We start from the raw sequence: 27,409 nt of genomic DNA, 5'->3' as shown, positions 1-27,409 counted from the left end.
GTCCTCCCTGGGCAGCGGCTATGGGGGTGGTGGGCTCCTCCTGGGCAGCAGGCCTGCAGCCTGACCTCTCCGACTTGCTGCCCTTGCCCTCCTTAGTCGGGAGTCTGTGGCCCTTTCCTCCCTTTGGAGCTGTGGCTGGTGACTGTGTCTGGGGATGTAGAAGCCGGGCTCCTGCGGCGCCCCTTCCGCCTTCTGCTCCTCTTCCCAGGGGGTGGGCTGGCTGTCCCCTTGCTGCTGGGCGAAGATCCAGACATGCGGGCTGGTGGGCTCCAATACCCCTGCACCCTTGTCAAGGGGGCTGCAGGGCTGGTGGTGGCTGAGGTGCTCTTCTTACCCCGACGAGAAGGAGGGGGGGGCTCAGGGTCAGGAAAGAAGTTAGCAGTGGCGAGGAAGAGTTTCTTGGGACAATGGAGAGTGGTAGGTACAGTGGGAATGGGAGTGGAGGGAGAGGATGTGGTTGTAGGTGAGTCACGTTTGCTGTCTTTGGGTGCAGGTGCAGGAGGGATAGGCTGTCGTGAGGTGGATGGCTGTTGGGTGGGTGGGTGGCTGCGTTTGTGTGGTGTGGAAGAGGGGGTGACAGACACAGTGGGAGAGGACACAGGGGACGTGTAAATGGCAGTGGGGGTGGTGACTGCACGTGTGCGGACTGGAGTGGAGGGTGTGCTGGTGATGGAAACACTGGCTGATGGTGAGGTGAATGGAGGTGTGAGTGTAGACGTCACAGGGAGGGAGGAGGGAGACGAGGAGTTGGGGGTCACAGAGGTGGTAGTGACTGTTGGCATGTCTGCATCAAAATGTTGCGTGTGTGAATGTCTGCGTGATCTGTGGTGCTTATGTTTGGATGAGCTTCTCTTGGGTGTTGAGGTGTGTGCAGGCTGGTCTGATGGTGTGGGTGGGACAGGCAGAGGAACAGGAGACTGGGAGGAGGGAGTTAGTAGAGGGAGGCAGGAGACAGGGACAATGGCTGCCGTCAGTGCTGAGGCCAGAGCCTGGAACGATCGCTGATGGGCAGCCTGACCCGAATGAATGCCCTCCAGGTACGCATTGCTGCGATGAACCTCCCTCTCCACCCCCTGGATGGCATTCAAAAGGGTAGTCTGCCCAACAATGAGCGTTCGGAGGAGGTCAATGACCTCCTCACTGAGGGCAGCGGGGGTAACAGGGGCAGGGCCTGAGGTGCCTGGGGCGAAGGAGATGCCCGGCTTCCTGGCAGAGCGGGCACGGGGCGAACGCTGAGGGGCTGCTGGGAGGGCGGAGATGGTGCGCTGGGTGGCGGCTGTACCTGTAATGGCGGGGGGCACGGATGGTGCCACCCCCGCAAGGGAGCTCCCTTCCGAGGACGTGTCCGTGTCGCTGCAGGGTCCAGTCGTCCCCGTTGTGGAGCTCCCCTCGCCCTCCGTCTCACTGGTCCAGTCTGACTCTGTGGCATGGCCCTCCTGGGCCATGTGAGATGCAGCTCCCTCCTGCCCCGATGCCACTTCTCCTCCGCCTGATGATGCTGATGCACACAAGCACAGAAAGACAAACAAAAAGGGGGGGGGGGGAGAGAGAAATAAAGGGATATTGAGTACATGGATCTCCGGTACAGTTAGCGGACATGACAGACACAGATGCCCCCTGCACTAAGTTGCGCACTTGGGGTCCGCTACGCATTCCGTGGAACATGCCCTACACGCCTAGAGTTGACAACTGCACCCATGGATGACACGGCCCAGGGATGGCTGTACTGACAAACTACTGAGGGTGGTGGCTGGGGACACAGGGGCTTACGGGGGTGCCCAGCCTACAGATATCGCCCTGGCCTAGGGGGACCCACAGCCCTCCTCCCCCACCCAGACACCCAGAGTAGATAATGCTTGTACTCACCCCCTTGTGTCTGCTGTGCTGCCCTCACGCGCCCATCCAAATCAGGGTAGGCCACCGCCAGGATCCGGAACATCAGGGGGGTCAGTTGACGGCAGGCACCCCGCCTACGTTGGGAGGCCATCCCCAGCAGAGACTCGGCGGTCTTCTTGGTCCCGCGGCGGATGTCCTCCCACCTCTTGCGGCAGTGGGTGCCCCGTCGATGGTGGACCCCCAGGGTCCGGACTTCCTTGGCGATGGCACGCCAAATCCCGATCTTCTCATGGGCGCGGACCTATGTGACACGTACAGGGAGGGAGAAATACCACGTTCAAGTTTGTCTGCATTTTCGTTGCCAGTGGCCCAACGCCCCCCATCCCCGCCAGGCCCCCCGCCATGCCCCCCGCCAGCCCCAACATGCCCCCCCATCCCCGCCAGGCCCCCCGCCATGCCCCAACATGCCCCCCCATCCCCGCCAGGCCCCCCACCATGCCCCCCGCCAGCCCCAACATGCCCCCCCATCCCCGCCAGGCCCCCCGCCATGCCCCCCACCAGGCCCAACATGCCCCCCATCCCCGCCAGGCCCCCCGCCAGCCCCAACATGCCCCCCCATCCCCGCCAGGCCCCCCGCCATGCCCCCCGCCAGCCCCAACATGCCCCCCATCCCCGCCAGGCCCCCCGCCATGCCCCCCACCAGGCCCAACATGCCCCCCATCCCCGCCAGGCCCCCCGCCAGCCCCAACATGCCCCCCCATCCCCGCCAGGCCCCCCGCCATGCCCCCCACCAGGCCCAACATGCCCCCCATCCCCGCCAGGCCCCCCGCCAGCCCCAACATGCCCCCCCATCCCCGCCAGGCCCCCCGCCATGCCCCCCACCAGGCCCAACATGCCCCCCATCCCCACCAGGCCCCCCGCCAGCCCCAACATGCCCCCCCATCCCCGCCAGGCCCCCCGCCATGCCCCCCGCCAGCCCCAACATGCCCCCATCCCCGCCAGGCCCCCCGCCAGGCCCCCAAGCCAGCCAGTGGCCCCAAATCCAGATTGAAGTAAACTCACTTGTTGGTCTGGAGGACCGTAGAGTAGCGCATACTGGGGGAGGACCCCATCCACAAGTTTCTCCAACTCCTCTCCAGTGAAGGCAGGGGCCCTTTCCCCAGGCGCAGCAGCCATTGTCCCTTCCAGACCGAGGTCACAGCAACACTTGCAGTATAGGTCCTCTCCTGTGAAAGTTCAAGTCGCAAGTGGATAAGTAGATAGAAAATGGCGGTCACGTCCGCGGCGGTGCGTACCGCGGCTGTGCGTACCGCCACCGCCGGCGCCCTTCGCCATTGGCTCCTGAAACCCATAGGCTTCAATGTTAACCAATGCGGCTTCGCGCCGCGGTCTTCGCCCGCCGCCCGCCGCGGTGTGCCACGCCAGCGCATTGACCTCACATCCCATTGTCACACTTCACAGGTCAGGCAGCCGCCATTTCGAGGGTCCACATGGCTCAATTTCAACTGCGTCACACAGGCCTAGGCCTTGCATAGCCACTCAGACACGCCATTCACTGCATAGAGAATCGTTTACTGTGCTAGCTGTGAGTACGTACCTGTGGGTTGCTTGACTGTGTGCTCCATGTTGTCCTTCCTAGGCACCGTCCGCTGGGTTTGGCGAGGAGACGGATGAATCCTCCCGTGTACCGACCGCTGGTGGACCTGTCGACAATGGAAGAACGCCACATTATCCTGACCTACCGCCTTAACCGTGCCACTATACATGAACTGTGTGCCCAGCTGGAGCCCGACCTGATGTCCCCCATCCGCCAACCCACAGGGATTTCCCCTCTGGTGCAGGTCCTGTCAGTACTCCATTTCTTGGCAAGTGGGTCATTTCAGACAACAGTGGGAATTGCTTCTGGGATGTCTCAGCCCATGTTTTCGAAGGTGTTATCCAGAGTGTTGTCTGCCCTGATGAAATACGTGAGGAGCTACATCATTTTCCCTGAGGCAGGCGAATTGGCTACAGTGAAGGGTGATTTCTACACCCTTGGACATATTCCCAACGTCATTGGTGCCATTGATGGGACCCATGTGGCTTTGGTTCCCCCAAGAGACAGGGAGCAGGTGTACAGGAACAGAAAAAGTTACCATTCAATGAACATCCAGGTGGTGTGTTTGGCTGACCAGTACATCTCGCATGTAAATGCCAAATTCCCAGGGTCAGTGCATGACGCCTACATCCTGAGGAATAGCAGCATCCCTTACGTGATGGAACAGCTAGAGAGACACCGTGTATGGCTATTGGGGGACTCTGGGTACCCCAACCTGTCGTGGCTACTGACCCCAGTAAGGAATCCCCGGACCAGGGCAGAGGAACGGTACAAATGAGGCCCATGGGCGTACTAGGAGGGTGATCGAACGCACCTTTGGCCTCCTAAAGGCCAGGTTTCGGTGCCTGCATATGACAGGTGGATCCCTAATGTACTCACCTAAGAAGGTGTGTCACTTCATCGTGGCCTGCTGCATGCTTCACAACCTGGCTTTGCGCCACCAGGTGCCTTTCCTGCAGGAGGATGGACGGTGGTGTTGTGGCAGCGGTGGAACCTGAGGAGAGTGACGAGGAGGAAGACGACGGGGCTGAAACAGACAACAGGGACAGAATCATTGAACAGTACTTCCAATAGGACACAGGTAACAATTCAAAGATAATTTAGTAAATGTTAACTACTCTCCTGCATCTCTGCTGCCTGTCTATTTGCCCCAGTGTATGATGACTGAGTTGTGGCTTTTCCCTCCCTATTTCAGATCTGGGGTCCCCACTACGAGTCCTGTGCTTCGTTTCCCCATGGACTACAGCTTTGTGGCAGCTGTTTGTTGACTTCACTATGTACAAGGACATATTTGCACTGTCATGTCAATTACAATATTTTGAAATCACAGCCAGACTCCAGATAGTTTTGTGCAAAATAGGTGTTTATTTAAGTGCTCAAAATGGGATGGGTGGTTTCAAGTGGGTGGCGGCTATGGTGAAGGAATGTCCATGGCAGAGTCCAGAGTAACAGTCACACAGGTGCATTGTCCAGAGGCCTGTGGAGAGATGGAGCATGGGCAGTTCAAGGATGGACAGGGTGACAATGTGGGACAGTGGGATGACATCAGGTGGTATCCTTTGCTGGCGGGGGTCTTGACATCCTACTCTGTCTTCTTGCGAGATCTCAGGGCCCTCTTGCGGGGTGGTTCTTCTCCTGCAGGAGGTGGGGGTCTGGTGGGCTGCTGCTGTGCGGGGGCCTCCTGTCCACTAGCGCCGGCGGAGGTGGTTGGCTGTTCTTGGTCCAGGCTAGTGGCAGGGGCCCTTGGGTGTTGTTGAGTGTCCGTTCTGGTGTTGACGAGGTCCTGCAGCAGCCCTACCATGGTAACCAGGGTGGAGGTGAGGGCTCTGATGTCCTCCCTGTACCCCCGATAGTGTTCCTCCTGCAGTACCTGGATCTCCTGGAACCGGGCCAGTACCGTCGCCATCGTCTCCTGGGAGCGGTTGTATGCTCCCATGATGGTGGTGAGGGCCTCGTGGAGAGTGGGTTCCCTGGGCCCGTCCCCCCCCTGTCGCACAGCTGCCCTCCGAGTTGCCCTGTTTCCCTGGGCCTCTGCCCCCTGGCCGGTGTGCCCACTACCACTGCCCCCAGGTCCCTGTTGTTGTTGGGGTGGTGGGTTATCCTGGGTGCCCTGTAGTGGTAGACACACCGCAGATTGACGCGCCCTGGAGACAGAGGCATGGGCCCGCTGGGTGGGAGCTGTGCTGGTGTTCCCAGAGGGGTTTGGGTCTGTAGTGGCCTGGGCCTGTGTGAGGGGAACCGACTGTCCAGAGGTCCCCGATGGTCCGGGCTGGTCATCGGTGTCCAGGTCGACAGAGCTGCTGTCATCGCTGACGGCCTCTTGGGTGGGGGGTGTGGAGAATTCTGGGCCCTCCGCGGCGGTGTGTTGACGGTCGGGTCCTGCAGGGGTATAGAGGTATGGTTATAGTTTCAATGTGTGGCATCTGGGTGTATCTGTGGGTTCCCGTGTCCCCAAGTGCTGGCATTCGTGTGTGGGGTCTTTGGTGAGGGTGGCTTGTGGGGGGGATGTGTATATGCATTGGGCATGCTTTGGTGATGGGTGTCCATGCTTAGTGGACGCATGCAGGCCTAGGTTTTGGGATGTGTGGGTTGTGATGGTGAGACATTGGCAGGGAATAGGTGTGCTGGGGGTGAGGATGGTGGTGGGGGTGAGGATGGTGGTGGGGGTGAGGGTGGGGGTGAGGATGGTGGTGGGGGTGAGGGTGGGGTTCGAGGATGGGGGTGAGGGTTGGGGTATGATTTGGCATGCAGGGGGGGGGGAAGCAGTAGTGAAGCTTCAACTTACCAGTATCCATTCCTCCGCTGACTCCTGCGAGGCCGTCAGGATGCAGGATGTTCAAGACTTCCTCCTCCCATGTTGTAAATTGTGGGGGTTGAGGTGGGGGTCCTCCGCCAGTCTTCTGCACGGCGATGTTGTGCCTGGATACCATGGAACGCACCTTCCCCCGTAGGTCGTTCCATCGCTTCCTGATGTCTTCCTGATTTCTGGGGTGCTGTCCCACAGCGTTGACCCTGTCGACAATCCTCTGCCATAGCTCCGTCCTCCGGGCAATGCTGGTGTATTGGACCTGTGTGCCGAAGAGCTGGGGCTCTACCCGAACGATTTCCTCCACCATGACCCTGAGTTCTTCGTCTGTGAAGCGGGGGTGTCTTTGGGGTGCCATGGGGTGGTGTGTATGATGTGTGGGGTGGAGTATGTGTAGTTAAGTGTGTTGAGTGTGGTGGTGTGTGTTGTTTTGTGTGTGGATAGTGTGTGGGTGATGGTGTTGAGTGGCTGTGGCTGCTAGTTTGTGGATGGTGGTGTCTCGCTCTGGCCTTCTTTCAGAATTTTCTGTCGTAGGGGTTTGTGGGTGATGTGGGTGTGTGTTTTATATTGTATTGTGTGTGTGGGAGTGGTGTGTGTATGTGTATCAGGTGTGTGGTATTCAAATCGGCCAATGTGGCTGAGTTTTGTTCGTTTGTGTGTATTCTGACCGCGGCGGTGTGTCCCGCCAATGGAATACCGCGTTTGAAAGACCGCCGCGTGGATTCGTGGGTCGTAATGGCATGGGCGTATTTCTGTTGGCGTGACGGTGGAGGTTTTGTCACCTCCACTTTTCCGCCGACCGCTGGTCTGGCGGTCTGTTGTGGCTGTCGGATTTTCGGAGGTTTGCCTTCTGCGGGTCAGAATGACCGTGGCGGGTTTCCGCGGCCGCGGCGGGATTATGGAGGATTTCTGACCGGCGGTAGGCGCCTTTTACCGCCGAGGCCAGAATGACCACCTTTATATCACTTTTCAGTGATATCTCTACAAATTCACATTGCAACTTTATTCGTTTTGACCTACAATTATCCTGATAAATATTATATATTTTTCTAAACACTGTGGTGTATTTGTGTGGTGCTATATTGTGGTATTGTATGATTTATTGCACAAATACTTTACACATTGCCTTCTAAGTTAAGCCTGACTGCTCGTGCCAAGCTACCAGAGGGTGGGCACAGGCTAATTTTGGATTGTGTGTGACTTACCCTGACTAGAGTGAAGGTTCTTGCTGGGACAGAGGGTAACCTGAATGCCAACCAAAAAACCCATTTCTAACATTGGTGATCAGCGGTGAGGATAGGACTTGTGTTTGTGCAGTGACATACTTTAGCTAAGTATTTCACTACCTATCCACAGTTGAAGGTCAACCTGATTTTTATCTCTTTTTGCAAAATTCGTTTTTTTTTCCTGACAATTTTCAAAAACTAAATCCTCACTCAACATGTCTCTGACTGGGTCTCAAATGGGAGTCTTGACCTAGTCCTGTTGGATACATATGCGGTCAAACAGTTAAGAGGGTTCTGCAGGGCAATGAGGGTACCCACCCAAGGGGCCTCCAAAAAGGAGGACTTTCAAGTGGCGCTGAGGGCCTGGGCAGAAGCCCATTTAGAAGAGGATGATGAGGAAGAGGAGCCAGAAAATGGCCCCTCAGAGGATTTGTTGCTATCTGTGGATGATGTTACCACTGCAATTGTGCCCCCTTCCAGACCAGGGAGCAGTGTCTCTGTGCAAAGCCTGACCGCAGAGGAAAGGAGAGAGGAAAGGGAGTTCCAATTGCAAATGGCAAAACTGAAAATTGAGGCTCAACAGAAGGAAAGAAGGGCTGAGAGAGAAGCCAAGCAAGCTGAGGCTGAAAGAGCAGCCAAACAGATTGAAGCTGAAAGAGCAGCCAAACAAATTGAAGCTGAAAGAGAAGCCAAACAAGCTGAAGCTGAAAGGGCAGCCAAACAAGATGAAGCTGAACGAGCAGCCAAACAGGTGGAAGCTGACAGAGCTTTGGCTGAAAAGAAACTATTGTTGGCTCATGAACTGAGTCTCAAGGAGCTGGAGATCAAGGCGAGACAGTCTGAATCCAGCAATAATGGTGGCAGCATACAGACAGGACCTGCTGGAGAAAAGAAGGTTCGTATACCCAAAAATGTGGTGCCCAGTTTTGTGGTGGGAGATGACGTAGATAAATGGTTAGCTGCTTATGAAGTTGCACTAAGGGCTCATGAGGTTCCTGAAGGGCAATGGGGGGTAGCAATGTGGGGTTATGTGCTGCCATTGGGGAGGGACACACTTCTCACATTGGATCAACCTGATCAAAACACATACCCACTTCAGAAAGCCACTTTACTTGCCAAGTTTGGGCTGACCCCTGAGGGATACCGTCAGAGGTTCAGGGACAGCACCAAACAAACTACACAAACATGGGTAGATTTCTTTGACTTTTCCAGTAAGGCACTGAATGGATGGGTGCGGGGCAACAAAGTAGATAATTATAAATGGCTATATGAGTTGATTCTGAGAGAGCATATACTCAATGTTACCTATACAGAGTTGCGCCAGCACTTGGTAGATAATAAGCTGACTGATCCCAGGAAGCTTGCTGAGGAGGCGGACCTCTGGGTTAGCACCAGAGTGTCCAAAAAGGTACCTGGGGGGGGGACACCCACAAAGATGGTCAGGGCTCCCAACAGAAGAAAGAGGGGGGAGATAAACTTACAGATAAGGAACTCTCAAAAGGCCCCCAAAAAGAATTCCCAGGGAGGGGGTGGCAGCCATTCCTTTTCCAGATTTGGGAAAAAGCCAGGGACATATGACAAATCAGGGAGATCCAACCCCAAATGTTTAGAGTGCTACCAATATGGTCACTATAAAGGAGACCCCCAGTGCTCCAAGAGGGCACCGTCCACTACTGGACAGACACCTGGGTTGACTAGTGTAGCGCTGGGGGGGGAGATGGAACCAGACAGCTTTGGGGAACAGGTAGAGATTTCCCTAGTGTCCCTGGGAGTAGGAGAAATGGTGCCCAAAGCCCACATGCCCCAAAATACTTCCAAGTACAGGCAGTGGGTCACCATCTATGGGCAGAAGGTGGAGGCTCTGCGTGACACAGGAGCCAGTATGACTACTATCAAGAGTCAGCTGGTGTCAACAGAGCAGATAGTCCCTAATACATTCCACCAGGTCATAGTCGCTGACAATCGTGAGAGTCACCTACCGGTGGCTCTGGTTCCCTTTGAGTGGGGGGGGGGCTCTGGTACTCTGAAAGTAGCTGTGAGTCCTGCCATGCCTGTAGATTGTCTGTTAGGCAATGATCTTGAGCATACTGCTTGGAAAGAAGTAGAGCTCAGATCTCACCTGGAGATGTTAGGGTTACCTGAGTGGGTCTGCATGACCACACGGTCCATGGCTGACCGAGAGGGAAGTCAAGGGCGTCTGGAGCCTGGAACAATGGCCCAGAGAACTGCCAAGAGGAGGGGCACGGGGTGCGGGAAACCGGTCCCAGAAGTTCCCGCAGTGGTTGACGGGGCTCCTGAGGAGGAGGCTCCTGAGCCAACTGGGGAAGACATTGCCACCCTAGGTGACCTACCTGAGCTTGCTGGCTGGCAAGTGGAGGGTGGACCCATCAGGGAGGAATTCTGCAAGGCGCAGAAAGAATGTCCCACTCTAGAGGGCCTGAGGAAGCAAGCCTCAGACCAGGCAGCAGGTGAAGCCTCTGGCGATCACCACCTATATTGGGAGAATGATCTCTTCTACAGTGAGCCTAAGGTTCCGGCCATGGGGTCAGCGCGTGCGCTGGTGGTCCCCCAGTGTTACCGAACCTTCCTACTGGGTCTGGCTCACGACATTCCCTTGGCAGGACATTTGGGGCAAGGCAAGACCTTTGACAGGCTTGTCACCCACTTTTATTGGCCCAGAATGAGGACACACTCAGATAAGTTCTGTAGATCTTGTCCTACCTGCCAGGCCAGTGGCAAAGCAGGGAAAAGGGTTAAAACCCCCCTGATTCCACTTCCTGTCGTTGGCACCCCCTTTGAAAGGGTGGGCATCGACATTGTTGGTCCTTTGGACCCCAAAACTGCCCTAGGCAACAGGTTCATCCTGGTTTTGGTGGACCATGCCACCCGTTACCCAGAGGCAGTCCCTCTGAGGACCATAACTGCACAGGTGGTGGCCAGAACTCTGATGGGGATATTTACCCGTGTGGGATTCCCAAAGGAGATAGTGTCTGACAGAGGCACTAACTTCATGTCTGCATACATGAAGTCTCTGTGGGATGCGTGTGGTTTAACCTACAAGTTCACCACACCCTATCATCCCCAATCTAATGGTCTTGTGGAGAGATTCAACAAGACCTTGAAAGGCATGATTGGTGGCCTCCCTGAGGCCATGAGGCGTAAGTGGGACGTCCTCTTACCATGCCTTCTCTTTGCTTACAGAGAGGTCCCCCAGAGGGGGGTGGGGTTCAGTCCCTTTGAGCTTCTCTATGGGTACCCTGTCAGGGGACCCTTAAGCATTGTCAAGGAGGGGTTGGAGAAAGCTCCAAAAGCACCCCCTCAGGATGTGGTCAGCTACATGTTGGCCCTCCGCAACCAGATGACCCGCTTCTGGAAAGAGGCCCAAAGTAACCTTGAGGCCAGTCAAGAGGTAATGAAACGCTGGCATGACCAGAAGGCCACCCTGGTAGAGTTTCAACCTAGAGACAAAGTGTGGGTAATGGAGCCAGTAGAGCCTAGAGCTCTCCAGGACCGCTGGTCTGGCCCATTTGAAGTAAAGGAGCGGAAAGGGGAGGCCACTTACCTAGTGGACCTCCAAACCCCTAGGAACCCCATAAGGGTGCTCCATGTCAACCGACTAAAGGCTCATTTTGAGAGGTCTGAGGTCAGCATGCTTCTGGTCACAGATGAAGGAATGGAAGAGGAGAGTGAATCTCTCCCCGACCTCCTCTCTGCCCAAGAAGGTGATGGGTCAGTAAAAGGGGTCATTCTCTCTGACTCCCTGACTCTAAACCAGAAAGGAGACTGCTATGAGCTGTTGGAGCAGTTCTCCCCCCAGTTCTCCCTTACTCCTGGTCTGTCCCACCTCTGTGTTCATGACATTGACACCAGTGACAGTCTCCCTGTGAATAATTTTTTTTACAGGTTATCGGATAAGGTGAAAGCCAGCATCAAGGAGGAGGTCTCCAAGATGTTAGCTTTAGGGGTTATCGAGAAATCCAGTAGTCCCTGGGCCAGCCCAGTGGTGTTGGTCCCTAAGGCTACTGCCCCAGGTGCGAAGCCAGAACTCCGGTTCTGTGTGGACTACCGGGGTCTCAACTCAGTCACACGGACTGATGCTCACCCCATCCCCGAGCTGATGAGCTCGTTGACAGGCTGGGCGCTGCCAAGTTCCTGAGTACGTTTAATCTTACTTCAGGGTACTGGCAGATCGCCCTGACTGAGGGGGCTAAAGAGAGATCAGCATTTTCAACCCCTGATGGCCATTACCAGTTCCGGGTGATGCCATTTGGATTGAAAAATGCCCCCGCTACCTTCCAACGGTTGGTTAACGGGGTCCTAGCTGGCAACGATGCCTTCTGTGCAGCCTACCTGGATGACATAGCTGTCTACAGTTCCAGCTGGGAGGAACACCTGCTCCACCTCAAGGAGGTGCTTCAGGCCCTGCAACAGGCAGGCCTGACCATCAAGGCTAGTAAGTGCCAGATTGGGCAGGGTTCCGTGGTGTACTTGGGACACCTAGTGGGTGGTGGCAAGGTGCAGCCACTCCAGGCCAAGATTGAAACTATCAAGGCCTGGCAACCACCTACAACTCAGACTGAGGTGAGAGCCTTTTTAGGCCTCACAGGATACTACCGCAGATTTGTCAAGGGCTATTGTACCATTGTGTCACCCTTGACAGAACTCACTTCCAAGAAACAACCTAGGTTGGTGAATTGGACAGAGGCTTGTCAGAAAGCCTTTGACTCCCTGAAGGAAGCCATGTGCACGGCCCCCGTGCTCAAGGCCCCTGACTACTCCCAGGAATTTATTGTGCAGACAGACGCTTCAGAGCATGGCATAGGGGCGGTCCTAGCACAGCTAAATGAGGAGGGCCTAGACCAACCAGTAGTCTTTATTAGCAGAAGGCTATTACCACGGGAACAGAGGTGGAGTGCTATTGAGAGAGAAGCTTTTGCTGTGGTCTGGGCACTGAAGAAGCTAAGACCCTACCTGTTTGGGACTCACTTCCGGGTTCAGACAGACCACAGGCCCCTCAGATGGCTCATGCAGATGAGGGGTGAGAATCCAAAACTCTTGAGGTGGTCCATTTCCCTACAGGGGATGGACTTTACGGTGGAGCATCGCCCAGGGGTTGACCACGCCAATGCTGATGGTCTCTCCAAATACTTCCGCCTTAGCGATGAGAGCTCCCAGGAGGTCGGGTAGCTCTCCCCACTTTCAGCTGGGGGGGACACATGTTAGACCTGACAGCCTTAGGGTGGTCACCCCTAACTTTTTGCCTGCCTCCCTCCACTTTTTGGACACTGTGCTGGCTTGTAGACTCTGCGCACTTTAACACTGCTAACCAGTGCTAAAGTGCATATGCTCTCCCCTTTAAACATGGTAACCTTGGATCATACCTGATTGGACTATTTAAATTACTTATAAGTCCCTAGTAATGTGCACTATATGTGCCTAGGGCTTGTAGATTAAATGCTACTAGTGGGCCTGCAGCACTGGTTGTGCCACCCACTTAAGTAGCCCCTTTACCTTGTCTCAGGCCTGCCATTGCAAGGCCTGTGGGTGCAGTTTCACTGTCACCTCGACTTGGCATTTAAAAGTACTTGCCAAGCCTAAACCTCCCCTTTCTCCACATATAAGTCACCTCTAATGTGTGCCCTAGGTAACCCCTAGAGCAGGGTGTTGTGTGGGTGAAAGGCAGGACATGTACCTGTGTAGTTTACATGTCCTGGTAGTGTAAAACTCTTAAATTCGTTTTTGCACTACTGTGAGGCCTGCTCCCTTCATAGGCTAACATTGGGGCTGCCCTCATACAGTATTGGAGTGGTAGCTGCTGATCTGAAAGGAGTAGGAAGGTCATATTTAGTATGGCCAGAATGGTAATATCAAATCCTGCTGACTGGTGAAGTTGGATTTAATATTGCTGTTCTAGAAATGCCACTTTTAGAAAGTGAGCATTTCTTTGCACTTAAATCTTTCTGTGCCTTACAATCCACGTCTGGCTGGGCTTAGTTGAAAGCTCCTTGTGCATTCACTCAGACACACCCCAAACACAGGGTACTCAGTCTCACTTGCATACATCTGCATTTTGAATGGGTCTTCCTGGGCTGGGAGGGTGGAGGGCCTGCCCCCACACAAAGGACTGCCACACCCCTACTGGGACCCTGGCAGACAGGATTGAACTGAAAGGGGACCTGGTGCACTTCTTAGCCACTCTTTGAAGTCTCCCCCACTTCAAAGGCACATTTGGGTATAAAACAGGGCCTCTGCCCTACCTCATCAGACACTTGCTGGAGAAGAAACCTGAACCAGAAGCTACATCTTGCTAAGAAGAACTGCCTGGCTGCTCAAAGGACTCACCTGTCTGCTTTCTACAAAGGACTGCTGCCTTGCTGTTGGCCTGCTGCCTTGCTGAACTCTTGTCTGGCTGTGAAAGTGCTCTCCAAGGGCTTGGATAGAGCTTGCCTCCTGTTCCCTGAAGTCTCAGGACCAAAAAGACTTCTCTTTTTCACTTGGACGCTCCGTGCGCTGAAATGTTCGATGCACAGCTTGTTCCGTGGCGAGAAAAACACCGCACACCGACGCTGATCGACGTGACGCCTTCGGGACGACCGGAACTTCGACGCACGGCCTCGCAAGGACAACGCCGCCCGACCTCCAGAGGAGAAATCGACGCGACGCCTGCCGTGAGAGCGAAACTTCGACGCGCAGCCCCGCAGAACAACGCGCAGCCGGAAAACAAGCAGGAAAATCCAAATGTCAGTGTTCACCGACAGTGACGGTCATGTACATGGCGGACGTGACCACCATCTCCTGACAAATCTCTCACTTGACTCCTAACACTGTTGGTAGCAAGACCTCCACAACTGGAGCTGCTGTGTACTGCCTCTGGGAGCAATCATGCCACAAGGGTTCCTGCCTTCTCACCAAAAGAGCGAGAGAAGCTGGTGGATGAGGCCCACCCCTGTATGGACAGCTCTATGGTACACCAGAGGAGCAGGTAAGAATACCATATTCGCATATGTTTCTGTAGCTCCACTAAGCTTTGATTACGTTACCTTAGGCTCATGGACAATATGTCAGAATGTGTCTTTAAAGGCCTGCAGGTACTATCAGTGTGCTTAAATGATTGAGTTCCTGAGCATATACCTATGTGAAGTGACAGGTGCAGAGTCCTAAGAGATTGTGGAGAGTGTGCAATGAGTGCTCCCTGATACACTTTGTGATTGTTGCATATGGTTAGCTGAGGTGTAATGCCAGCCATCACCAGGTAAATCCTGTCATCAGATGCGATTGATGAACACGACAACAGGAGATTTGTTTGCCGGTTTCTCACCATACTTGTTCCCTCAGTGTATCTGCACATACATCTGTGGCCACATCTGGCATTGTTGTAGTGTTCTACAGAAGGCAACTAATGGCACTCAATGGTCTTAAGGTTTGCACAATGACAGTCCTTGCCAATTGGCAATGTGATGCATGAAGTATTCTGATGCATCTAATCTTTTGAGACATGGCAGTTTGTGTTGATTTGTGTGCTCAGCCTGCAGAGAAAGTTGCCTTTCAATTGCCACTTTCTGTAGATGTTGCCATCTGGACTGACACTGTATAGCTTTGGCAGTGCAAGTGTGAGCCTGTAGCCACACCCTGTATCTATATACAGCTTGTGATGATTATAAATCATGCCTCACTATTAAGGTTCATTGACGTCAGCCTATGCCCAGTGTTTACCATTGTTATGGAATTGGGGGCATGGTGGAGAGCTGTGACAGGTGTGCTCATGACAACTTTGACCATTTGTGTTACATGTCCTTGACAGGTCCCATGATCACACTGCCCAGTTGGCTCCTTAATCTAGCTCTGATAAGTACTTTGCAAGCGCCTAGTTTATTGGACTTTGAACTTCTGCTAACAGAGTGTTGTGAACTGGTGTTCCATGACATTTGACCCAGTGTATTGGACATGATGTGGGACATGTCAAATGCAAAGCTAAGTGTATCTTTCTTAGACATAGTTCTTGTATGCCCACATGTTTTGGAAGTGTAGTGAAAATTGTTTGGACTGACACAAAGCCTCCACTTCCAGAACTAGCATGTGGTTGCCTGTGTATGGGCATGGGTGCACACATGTAGAGGCTTGCATGTTTTGTGCACAACATATGACTTCCTCGTATGTTTTCCTGGCAACATGGGCCTTTCAGTATGCTGGCTGTGTCCTGTGGGGACCATCTGAAGCTTATGATCATCAGGGTCTATGGATGTATATGTGCAATGTTTGCTGGTTAGTGTTGCTGTCACCTGCCAGTTTGTGTGATATGTTATATTGTATTCCTGGTCAATGTCATGTGGGTTGCTCATGTCACAGTAAACACCCTGCTCTTGTACCTGGTCAGTGCAGGGGATGAGCTGGTGGTTGTGATGGGTACCCTTGTGAGGAGTGTTAGCAGTAATGGACCCCTATCCAATGTCTGCTATGTGCCATAGGCGGACAGGATGGTAAAGACAGTTTTTCATGGGCTTGTTGGACAGACTTGTAGTTAACTCTGCCTGTTCTTGTGTGGCTCTTGTTGACATGATCTTCATTCTTGTCTTTTGAATCCATGCAGGCCAACACCCATCATTGCCAAGAAGGTGCGGACTTTGGGGGTCCACAGCCAGAGGAGCACCCACTATCAGAAGAGGTGGGAGAACCTTAGATGCTAGACTCAGAAGATCGCAGAGGCACAGCTGGGCTGTCCTCCCAACGAGGACAGGGTATCCATCGAACCATGACTCCCCAAATGGCCAGTATTTGGCAGTGGCCTACCCTGAGTTGGATGGGCGTTTGAGGTCAACACAGCAGCCACAAGTGGGTAAGTACATACCAAACACGTTTGCCCCTTTAACAGGTGATAGAGTGAGGGACAGGATGTTAGCTCTCACAATGTGATAAGTGTAATGTGTCACAGATCACCACCCACACATCACGGCATCCCCCAGCACCTCCACCCCCATCTGACCAAGACACATAAATGCCCTCACTCACCCACCCAACTGACATCCACCACACAAAAGCACACCTTCCACAAACACGCACCCACGACATACACACCTAAACATCAGACAACCACTCTCTCTCCCAAACCCCCTTCTGATGACCAACCCTTGTATCTAAAAAAGTGTTCCTTTCTTACCTTGACCTTTTCCCTACTCTTTCCCAAAAGATCGGTTTCTCTCCCCGAGGCCATCCCTTCCACCTTCAAGGCTTCCCCTACCCCTCCTGCCAGCACCCATGCTCCTCACCTCACAAAAAAGAGGTCTGCCCCTCCCAAAAAGGCTCCCCCTCTCCCAAACTTAAGCCAAAACCCACCCCGCCCAAGGCCACCCCACCCCCTAATATTCCCGGAGGTGCATGTCTGCCCCCTTGAAACACCTACCTGTGGAAGTTACAAGGCAGTCAGGAGTCAGGTTGGGGCACCATTTTGTGCCTTTGGTGCAAAACCATTTTGAACTTATGGAATGGCCAATGGTCTTGAACTTTCATATGGTTTGCACAGGCTAAATATTAAAGCCAACCAGTTGTTGGTTTTCTGGTTACATCTTTGTCCTGCATTTCCTTTCCTAAGTTTGAGTTGTTCCTGGCTGACATGGGTTGTGTGCCAGTATTTTGTAGCGTGTGCTGCTTGCTGCTTCATCTATTGTTAGCAGTAGGTGAGGCTGTGTGCAGTGCTGTTGTCCCCAAGGAGTGGGGTGTGTTTTGTGTTATAGGTATGTGTGTGTAATTGAAATGATGGTGTCATTGTATTGTTTTGTCCTTGTAGTGATATGTGTTTGTTGTAATTATGTGTGATGTGGTGCTGTATGGTGTATGCCTTGTCCCCTGATGTGGCTATTGTGTACATGTGGTGTGTGTTGTGGAGTTTGGTCATTGCAGACATAAAGGCCCTCATTACAACCCTGGCGGTCGGTGGAGAAGTGGCGGTAATACCGCCAACAGGCCGGCAGACAAAAAAATGGAATAATGTCCGCCATGGACAACCGCCACTTCTCCACTCTGACCGCAAGGGTGGTGACGACCACTGGGCTGGAGACTTCGGTCTCCAGCCCGGTAGCCGTCACCAGACCGCCAGCGGTATCAGGACCCTGCATACCGCCATGGATTTCGTGGGGTTTGGAACCGCCACAAAATCCATGGCGGTAGGCACTATCAGTGCCAGGGAATTCGTTCCCTGGCACTGATAGGGGTTTCCCCCTCTCCCCACCCCCTCCCCAGAGTCCTCCCCCCAAACCCACGACCCCCCTACCACCCCAAAAAGGTGGCAGGACCCCCTCCCCGCCCGCCCCCCAAAACATCCACACACACCACCCTACCCCCTACATGCACGCACACACTATTACTACACATACACGCACACACTACTACTACACATAGACATGCACACATTTCCCATACACACAACACACCCCCTGCATGCATACACGCATTCACACACCCCTTCTACACACTCACACGCACAACCCCATGCACGCACACAACACCCCCCCACTCCCCTCTCCTAATGGATGATCACCTTACCTTGTCCGGTGATCTTCCGGGAGGGAACAGGATCCATGGGGGCTGTTCTGCCACCAGCTCCCCGTCACCAGAACACCGTCACGCTGCATCCTGGGATGTGATTCGGGGGGCGGTGTTCTGATGACGGGCGGTGGAGGTGGAGCAGCCTCCACTTCACCGCCGACCGCCAGTGTGGCTGCTGGCGGCTCTCCGTCCAAAAAAAGGGCGGAGGGCTGCCAGCAGTCATAATACACTGGGCGGTCTTTGGCCTGGCGGTACCTCGTCAGTCTTTGCAAAAGACCACCGAGGTCCAAAGGAGGGCCAAAGTGTGTTGAGTTTTGCAAGTGTGCTTTGCTTTTGTGTGAATGTGACTATTAAGGTGTGTGTCCCTCAGAGCTGGCTGGTGTCTTGTATGGTGTTTGGAGTAGTGTATGCTTTGTAGACTTGCACTTCATCCATCTGTGTGACTGTGCATTACGTTTGTTGTTGGCATTGCTTGTCAATTAGATCTGAATGGGCCTTTTTGTGTGGGCATGTTTTTGTGCGCCTTGTTTAACATGAGATGTGTCCCATTACAGCCTCCTTCCGTGTATGATTTTGTTGCTCCCATCGCTGCTGTGCCGGTCTTGTTGGGATGTGTCACTTTTGTGTGTTTTGACTGTTTGTGTCTGCATGTATTGTGCATTGCATGATAGGTTTGATGTACTGTGTGTGTGATGTGTGTGTTGATTGCTGGGTTGTATGATGGTGTTGTGTGTGTTTCATTATACATGGATGTACATATGTGTTGTATGAGTGTCCAGTCCCTGGCTAGTGTTGGGTGTGAGCATGTGACATGTTTTTGTAGTTATGCAGTTGTTATGTTGTTGTTACAAGTTGGTATGCTGTATGGGAATCTGTGTGCCTGGGTCTGTGCTGTGTTGCTGTGTGTAAAAGTGTGGTATTGACTTATGGTGTGTTTGAGTGCTGGCCGAAGTGTGCGTGATGTATGTGTGGGTGTCAATGATGCAGTATGTGAGTGTGTGTGTCACTATGCTGTTACGTGTGTGTGCAGCCCTTCACACCCCCCTCCGTATTTTATGTTATGTAACTGTGCAAATTTATACATTTCACATGTGTAACAGGTTGTTGTCGTCCTCGTCGGTGTTGATTCTGTAGTCTTCCGGCAAGCAGGACCAGCAGGATGACGTCTAGTTCTGGTTCCATGGCGGCTCCAGACATGTATGGCTTCCTGAAGGTGAGTGTCTCCTTTTATATTGTTAGTTTTCGCCTGGTGCTCCGTGGTGGTTAGACCATGTCGGTCACATTGGTGGTGTGCAGCCTCCTAATAGGTCTGGCAGAAACATGGTCTCCGCAAGACTGTTTGTGCCTCCAGACAACTGCCGCGGTTTGTCCTGCCTGGCCATGCCGGCGGACCCCTGGAGGCCTTTTGTGTACACCACCAACAAACTCATTGTTTGGCGGTCCGCTCTGCCACCCACGGACTGCGAAATACGTAATGAGGCCCCTTGTCTTCTTTTGTCTGCCCTCTGAAAATTTTTCTAATGGATTCTGGCCAATCACATTCTCTGATATTTGAGGAGATTGGGAAAATCCTACCCAAGAGAAGGCTTCCTTTTGCTTAAATATTCAAAAAATTAGTAAACAATAGCAGAACTGTGACAAACTGCTGTAGCACAATGGCAGCTTTGTTTTGTAATTACAATTTAAGAACAGCTAAATAAAAATGCATCAAACCAAAAAGGCAATTTAATTCATGGCTGAAGTTTATGGAGCATTCTATGCTGCATTTAAAAACACTTAACTTGGAACCCCTTACAATGTTCCTCCTTTTAAACAATCCGCATATATATTAACATAATAAAAGCAGTGCTCAATTTGTAAAAGAATGAGTACTGGTGCTAAAAGCTCTGCTCAGAAGTTGGAGGTCTGCGTAATTAAATCTCAGCAAAATAGTGACCAAGAGTGCGCAGGCTTAAATCTACCTGTGCCTCTTTAAACCAATACTAGGCACTCCCTGTTCCTTCTTTCTGTTTTGTGTGTTTCCCTGCTGTGCTCTTGATAATGTGTAAGGCAGAAAAATAAGTAGCGATTCCGAAAAATGAGTGCGGGTGCCCCTCCCCAAATTAAGCACTGGATAAAAATGTACTTATTAACTGATTTATTGAAAGTTTGATGTAAATTTGTCAAGGAAAGAACTCTACTAATTATACAAATAACTTTTTCCAAAAGGGAGTGTTGAGTCGATCGTAACTGATGGGTACATATAAGGCTATTTGGCCATTCTCTCCCCTAAACCTGCAATGAGGATTTTATTCCGTGTGACTTGCAAGGCCTCTCGGAACACACTAGAATAGATCCTTGCATATTAATTAAGGCATATTGGTTCAGATGCGTGAGAAATCAGAGTTTAGGGCTGAAATAGCGAAACCGAAACCTTATCTGAAAAAGGAGGATCCACCTTTAGTGAGTCTGGAATAAAGTCTGAAGTGTAATTCAAACTGGCCAGGCTTAACTTTCAAACCATGAGGCTCACCCTGCAGTTTTGGATGGGACTGTTTCGGCTTGTGTCTGATGTATCTGCCCGGTCGGTTAATCTGTCACAAAAGTATTACGATTCCTATAGGATATAATGGGATCTTAATACAGCTAATGGGATATCGTTTGTGACGGTCTAACCCCACCTGCCAAACTCTAAACAGGCCCTTAGTTGCTATGTCTTAATGAATCGTGGTCTTACTGATTTTATGTATTAGTGCTTTACTGGTTTAAAATGTTACAACAATCTTAATATTGCAAAGATATTAATTAATCATACAATATAGTTTTCGTTTCATTGTTATTTACTGTAGCGCATGACACTGAACTATTGCATTGTTTTGTTGAGTTGTGACTCTGTTGAGAGAAAATAAAGTGTTTCTATTATTAGAGGTTGCACACTCTGAATGATCTCACTATCAGGTCGTCAGCTGTCCTGTTCTTTAATGCCTCATGTGTGGAACAGACCACACCCACGTCAGCTGTTCATCAAGCGTGCCCAGCAAGGCCTCTTGTTAATCGTGAATGTCGCTGATGGCCTTCTTGTTGAGTGACACTTGTAGCCCCACAGAATGCTCGGACACGTGGTGTAGAGGGATTCAACAAGAAGAAGATGGAGAGCTGGTCCTCCTGTCAACAGGGCTTTATTTAGCTTCTTGTTCAAGAGGATGGCGATGATAAATGCCGTCTTCTCTGTTTAGTAATCTGTGAGCTATAGCTGCAGCTGGACCAGAGACAGCCAGATGCCTCAGGCAGTCACAGATCAAAAACACCAAGTATTTTCCTTTAATAGTCACACGAAGCGTCGCCAGATTGACAACGCGTTAGGGACATGGTGAAAAGGCAAGCACACTCTATGGCAGATTCCCAAAGCCAGAAGGCATCAGCATTACTCAATATCCATTCAGACTTGTACATTTTTTCCTCACGTGTGTCCTGACTGCTCTACTAGCCGCAGACAAAAACAAATTCCATTCGGCTGAGCGTTGACACGAAATAGGCATATCGGTGAGAGCAGGTCATGACTACAGTGATGCCACCCTGAAGTAAATGACTAATAGCAATGATTTAAAGGAAAGTCTATAAATGTGTATATAGAGTTCAGCGCACATAGACCAGGGGCCCTAAGTCATGCCATGAATGGTAAAGACCACAAACCAGTCTCCCGGCATGAGCATCACCTTGATGTTGCAATCAAGGCTCTAGATTTGTGGAATAACCAAAGCACTCAAGAGATCTCTTGCCAGATGAGAGTAGCTTTCTCCGTGTTTGGGGCGGGGCCACAAGGTATCACTTGTGCAGTTTCCTTTCAAACATCACTTTAATCAAGTACAACAGCCCACAGATGTCCATTGAAGCATTAAAAAACGACAACTCCCAGACTGAACTGATTTACTAAAGGAAAGGAAGTACAGGGAGCATGGGCGTGAGCTAAATTGGGCCATTAGATGACCCTGGTTTCAAAGGCACAGTTTTTGCAATGGACCCCCACTGCTCTTTCAGTTCTCAAGAAATGAAATCCTTTATTACTAACCAAGAGGACCCTACGCATAAGAGCTGTGATGTTGCAGAAAGTAGTGGCTTAAGCACCTAAAGGTTGATATAGCCTTCACTTCAAGTGTAAAAATACATTAATCGGCCGATGCACAGCATGACTGAACAGTACACGAGAGCGTCAGCCATTGCTAGTTGACTCTCCAGGAGCTCCACTATAATGCAATAAAGCACACAACATGGCTCAGCAATTTAGGCACTGCAACCAGGTACGTGTGGGACTATTGTGTACCACTTCCCTTGGCCATCCTTTTCTAGGGCACACATGGACTGTTTTATATGGTATTGTTATTTATAGTGCTTTTCATACCCATTGCAATTAATCTAGCACTTTCTCTGGAGGGAATAAGTGACTGCTCCATGGGTTCTCTTTTTAATGCACTGCTAAGCCCTAGCAGGGCCACAAGAGTGCTACTTGGTTTCCTGGGTACCCTTCATTTGCATGGTTAGGACCTTGTTAGTTGTAGTTGTCCTATGTAAGAGAAGGTTGAATGCCATGAGTGAGGTTGGAAACTGACTGGAAGTACTGCAAGAGATTTTATATAGCGCGTAAGAATGGGTGTTTTGGTAAGGTGAGAGATATGCACACAGCTATTCTTGCAGATACTTACAATATTTACGTAGGTGTTGCATATAGTTTTATCATGGTGGTGCTTAATGAGGTCTGAATTGGGACATGCATGGATGCAAGTCAGAGAGCGGCATCTGGTTTTTGATGTTTTAAATAGCAAAATTAGATTGGGCCTTATGACAATTGATTAACCATCTTGTATTTTTAGGTTTATTGAATGTGTGATATTGTATTGTCTTAGGAACTACGCCACCTAGCCAAACAAAACATTACCAAGAAAAGGCACATCTGATACTCAGCTCAGCACCACCTTTGATGTGACAGACTTGTAATTCCTACACCACTTGCTTGAGATAAACTATTCATAATGCACTGGTCATACTAATCCCAATCCCATTCCTAGGAGGGCATTGTGGAGAACTGTTCATTATTACCCGAGGATCGCTCCCTCAACAAGCAGGGCACCATCTTTAGTGCAGTGCCTTGCAGCACCCTTAATCCATGGTATTCCCAGCACAGGGTTGCTGAAAGGAAAAAGCTTAACAGATACAGCAGCAATTGGATATACCATGTGTTTGCCAGAGACTGGCAAAACTAATGATATTTTAAGAATGGGGACAGTCGTTAGGGGAAGGTTTGAGTGCAGGGGCATTGAAAGGATCTTCATGGAGGCACCATGTTCAGAGCAGATTGTGAACATTTATCCTGCTGAGGGAAAAGATCCTTCTTAGAAGGAAAGTACTGAGTGAAGAGAAGTGGGTTACCTCCTTATGAAAACTCTGTAAAGACTAGGGTCATATAGTTAGTTTACACCATCATTTTCCAAAGATTGGGGTAGTTAGTCACAATTTCTATTGGCAGTTCTAAATGGGCATTCAATCAATATTCAAGCTCTTCAACCAAAGGCAAGTGACTTCAGCCTCAGAAAAAGGAAGCTGTAACATCAACTACAGATATCCCCAATTTAACATGAGCTAACAATGAATATCGGCTTGAATTAGTGAATAAATGCACACATTCCCAAACTCCAGCATGTCATTTTTATAAATTGCTTTATTGCCTTCCCAAATAATAGTTTTAATATTACAATGAAATTAGCATAGTCTGAAATTACACTTGCCTCCATCAGTTGCATGAATGGACCTTCATAGGATTGTGTGACGTGTCCTCTGGAATAAGGATTATAAAGGGAGAAATAGCAATGGATTAGTGGAGAGATATGATGGTCAAGCCTCCATATTTGCTTGGTTTTGTTTAAAAATAAAATAGTATAATTATTCAACTTTCTTGTAAACATTTCCGTTTGATCCGTTTAGAGAAACAGCCCTGTGACTCTCTAAATATCCATGAATGACATTTTCAAAAGTTAGAATGTGTAAAATAACAGATTTCTTAGCTCTAGACTGCAAATCTTCAGATGAGAAAACTGCGACGACAGAGTGCTACAGATCACAGTCCAAATCCTCCTTGCAAACAGGCTCTATTAGAGCCATAGAGCCCACAGATTCAGTCCCCTCAAATCTAGAACTTACTCAACAGATGAAGGCAACACAGCTCCTAATTCTACTATTTGTGACCCAGCAGCCATGTAGCACCAGATTCACCTTCAACACCTAATAAGAGGAAATAAGTGATATAAAAATGCAATTTCAATTCAAGGTTACATGATGGTCAGTATATGATAGGATATTAGTCTCTGCCTGGTGGTAAATTGGAGCATCATGACGTAGATGATACTACCTCCTTAAGGAGCACTGAGATGTCGTGCAGAAAGGCCTGCCAGTGGGAAATCCCCACCAGTGGCAATCTTCGTTCTGCATCTGACTTAGGCAGGCCCTCTTACAACCCTGGCCTCCATTTCTTGGTCTTGATGCTCTCAACAAGGCACTCACATTTGTCGATGCTAGTGCAGCTTATTGTTCTGCAGACTCCTTTCTCAGAGCTGTGACCAGTGAGCCAGTAAAAGCAGGCCATTTTGTAGTGCTGCGCCTCAGTGAGTCCACCAGCTCAACTCCCAAAGGAGTCTCAGGCGCCAGGCTGGAGGTAGGCATCTACAACAGCAATGTGTCTGCTTGAATAATAATGCTGTTGACTACCTAGCCTGGATGGCACGAATCGTAGTATGAGCCCCACACGTTGCGAAAAAAAGACGCACATACTAACAGCTGGCAGTGGCATATATTTGCAAATTTTACCTATCGCAGTTTGCAGGCCAAAAATATAACAAAACCAGAAAATCTGCTAAATTGAGAGGAGATTGAAGGAAAATAAGAAGAGGCCAGCTTCTCCCCCGAAGACTCTCCCACAGTCCCATCACTAAGGATATCGGTTTGTGGCTATCTCAGTATAATGGAACACCTCGTCATTTTAACTTCAGCAGCCACATTACTCTCACAAGATCAGAGCCCATCTCAGAGTGTAAAGAGCATGAAGAAGATGAGGAGATAATCTTTCACTTTTCTGTTTGTTTAAAACATATATTTAACTTTATTGATGGCACAGCTTCACTTTAAAATATACCCTTCTCAAATCTCTCCCATCAAAGCCCTGGAGACCGTCTCCAAAACACATTTAAAATCGTAATTGTAACAGATGATAAAATGTAACATGCCCTGTCTGGACAAAAAGCCCCGTGGTGCCTTGAATAAATCTTTCTTCCATGTCCCAAAAAACACTCCATAGAAAATCGTGCCAGCACATTTATCATAGAGCCAAGTAGATCTAAAGTGTTTTACTCATCTCTGCATGTGTGTTGCTTTCCTTCACGCATCTGTTCTTGGACATTACAAAGGTGTTGATATGGTAAGTGTCTATGAGCTACTCCCTATGTCGCGGGCCATCCATCATTTTTGACAAGCAGATTAATCTGCTGCATTCCTCTGCAGTGGATGTGACTTGCACAACCACATCTTGGTGTCCACGCAGGTTCTCACTTCACAGCAATATTCTCCCCGCATTTCAAAAGAAAAAAATCACGATTTGGGAAATCATGGGCACTGTTTACTTTGGCAACATTTCAGGACAGATGACATTGTCTTGGCTTTGATTCAATTCTTCATGCTAAGGTTGAGACTTGAGGGCAGCTAAGAGAGGGAATTGAACCAGTACCTTCCATCAAACCACTGTAACTCTTTTTAGTGTTTTTGGGCAGTATATTGATGCTTTCTAGTGCCAATGATTCAAGGCTGCACTGCTCTTCAAGATGAATGAACTAATTATACATTTTCTCTCTGCTGCAGTTCATATTTGATCAAAAATGCCCCGGAGGAGCCTATAACATGATAAGATCAGTGAGTTTCACTGGCAGTTAATTTGAAATGTCTAATATTCAAAACATTCTATAATGCATGATGCATGACTATCTTAGACGTTTTTTGGATTTTAGTAAATACCAGAACTCAGACCCATGGTTTTACCTAAGCTCACACAACACAGTTAAGTAGGATAACTGGCATTAGGGTTGGTGCAGCAGAGAAATAGCTGCTACCTTTGACGTCACAATGTTAATTTATATGTGACCATAATGATGAACTAATGTGAAAGTGGTGCACTTGAAGTCCACATTGAAGTGCATTCACTGTAGTGTTAGTGAAATGCATTGTGTGGTATAACCATATTAATTGAAATGCAACCATTGATTATGATTTTACAACAATCCTTATGTTGCTACAGAGTGTTTACCTTTAAAACGATAATGATTTTCATAACATGTGTATTAATGTTGTTGATGAATGTTGAGAAATGTAGTTCTCCATCATATTCACTTGCATGTATTAGCAGTCTTGTTTCATTTTATATTTACTGTAAAATGAAGTTTAAATGAAAATGTAGCTGACATTTATAATGAAGGACAACAACAACATCTTTAAAGTAAAATTAATAAAGTGTGCAATTCTAATTTAGTATTAGTTTAGCTGTGTTCACCCTACCTGAAATTCTCAATAACGTGAGAAACTATTTACCATTTTTGCTAACGTGTTATTTCATTGCAGGTGGCTTTCACATGAAAAGTTTGTTTAGAAATAGGTGTCCTATTGTTTTACTCACAGAAAGCCTGAGCAAGCAACTTTGGAGAAGGTACATGGAAAGACCCAGAATGTGAAGACTGCCACTATTCATGATGTTGCAAAGTCATACAGGAGTCCAAGAACAGCTACCTTCCAAGGATGGTCTTGGGAATGCAAGAGAAAGCTTCAAGTTTGCTGTGCAATGTGAGGAGATTAACGTACGTGCTCATCTGATGTTTGGGCATTACTAATGTACAAATTATTGTTTTAACTAGTATTTTAACTGATCGATTTTCGGAAGAAGACTGATTCCCTTGGACTTGGAGAGGTACAGACCTCTTTTTCCTTGCCCCAAAATCTTTTCCAATGCTGAGAACGATTTAGATTTTTACCTGACCCATTAAGAAGACTCTTGCCGAGCTTCGGAAATGTTGACACCTTCCTTTTTTTTTACCTACTTTTTACCTCCTTTAGCTAGCTTCTCTTTGTCCTTGATGCCCTTTTTCCAGGATCTTTTTAATTTCGGTCCTGATGTCCCTACCTACAGTACATCAGGACCAAAATCCCATGGGCCATACATAGGTTAGTTAGATGATATTTATTTTGCAGTAATGTATATAAGATTTTGACATTGCTTATTCTCAGAACATCAGATCATTCTGTTGTTATTCTGTATTGCAGTCATAGAGTGTTTAGTTTGTCTTATGTTATTCCACCTTAATTTCCTTCATGGTTTCAGTCACCCCATGGTGATATTGT

This window comes from Pleurodeles waltl, chromosome 7 (assembly GCF_031143425.1).
Source record: "Pleurodeles waltl isolate 20211129_DDA chromosome 7, aPleWal1.hap1.20221129, whole genome shotgun sequence".
Lineage (NCBI taxonomy): Eukaryota > Metazoa > Chordata > Amphibia > Caudata > Salamandridae > Pleurodeles > Pleurodeles waltl.
Note: the sequence above shows the minus strand (reverse complement) of the source record.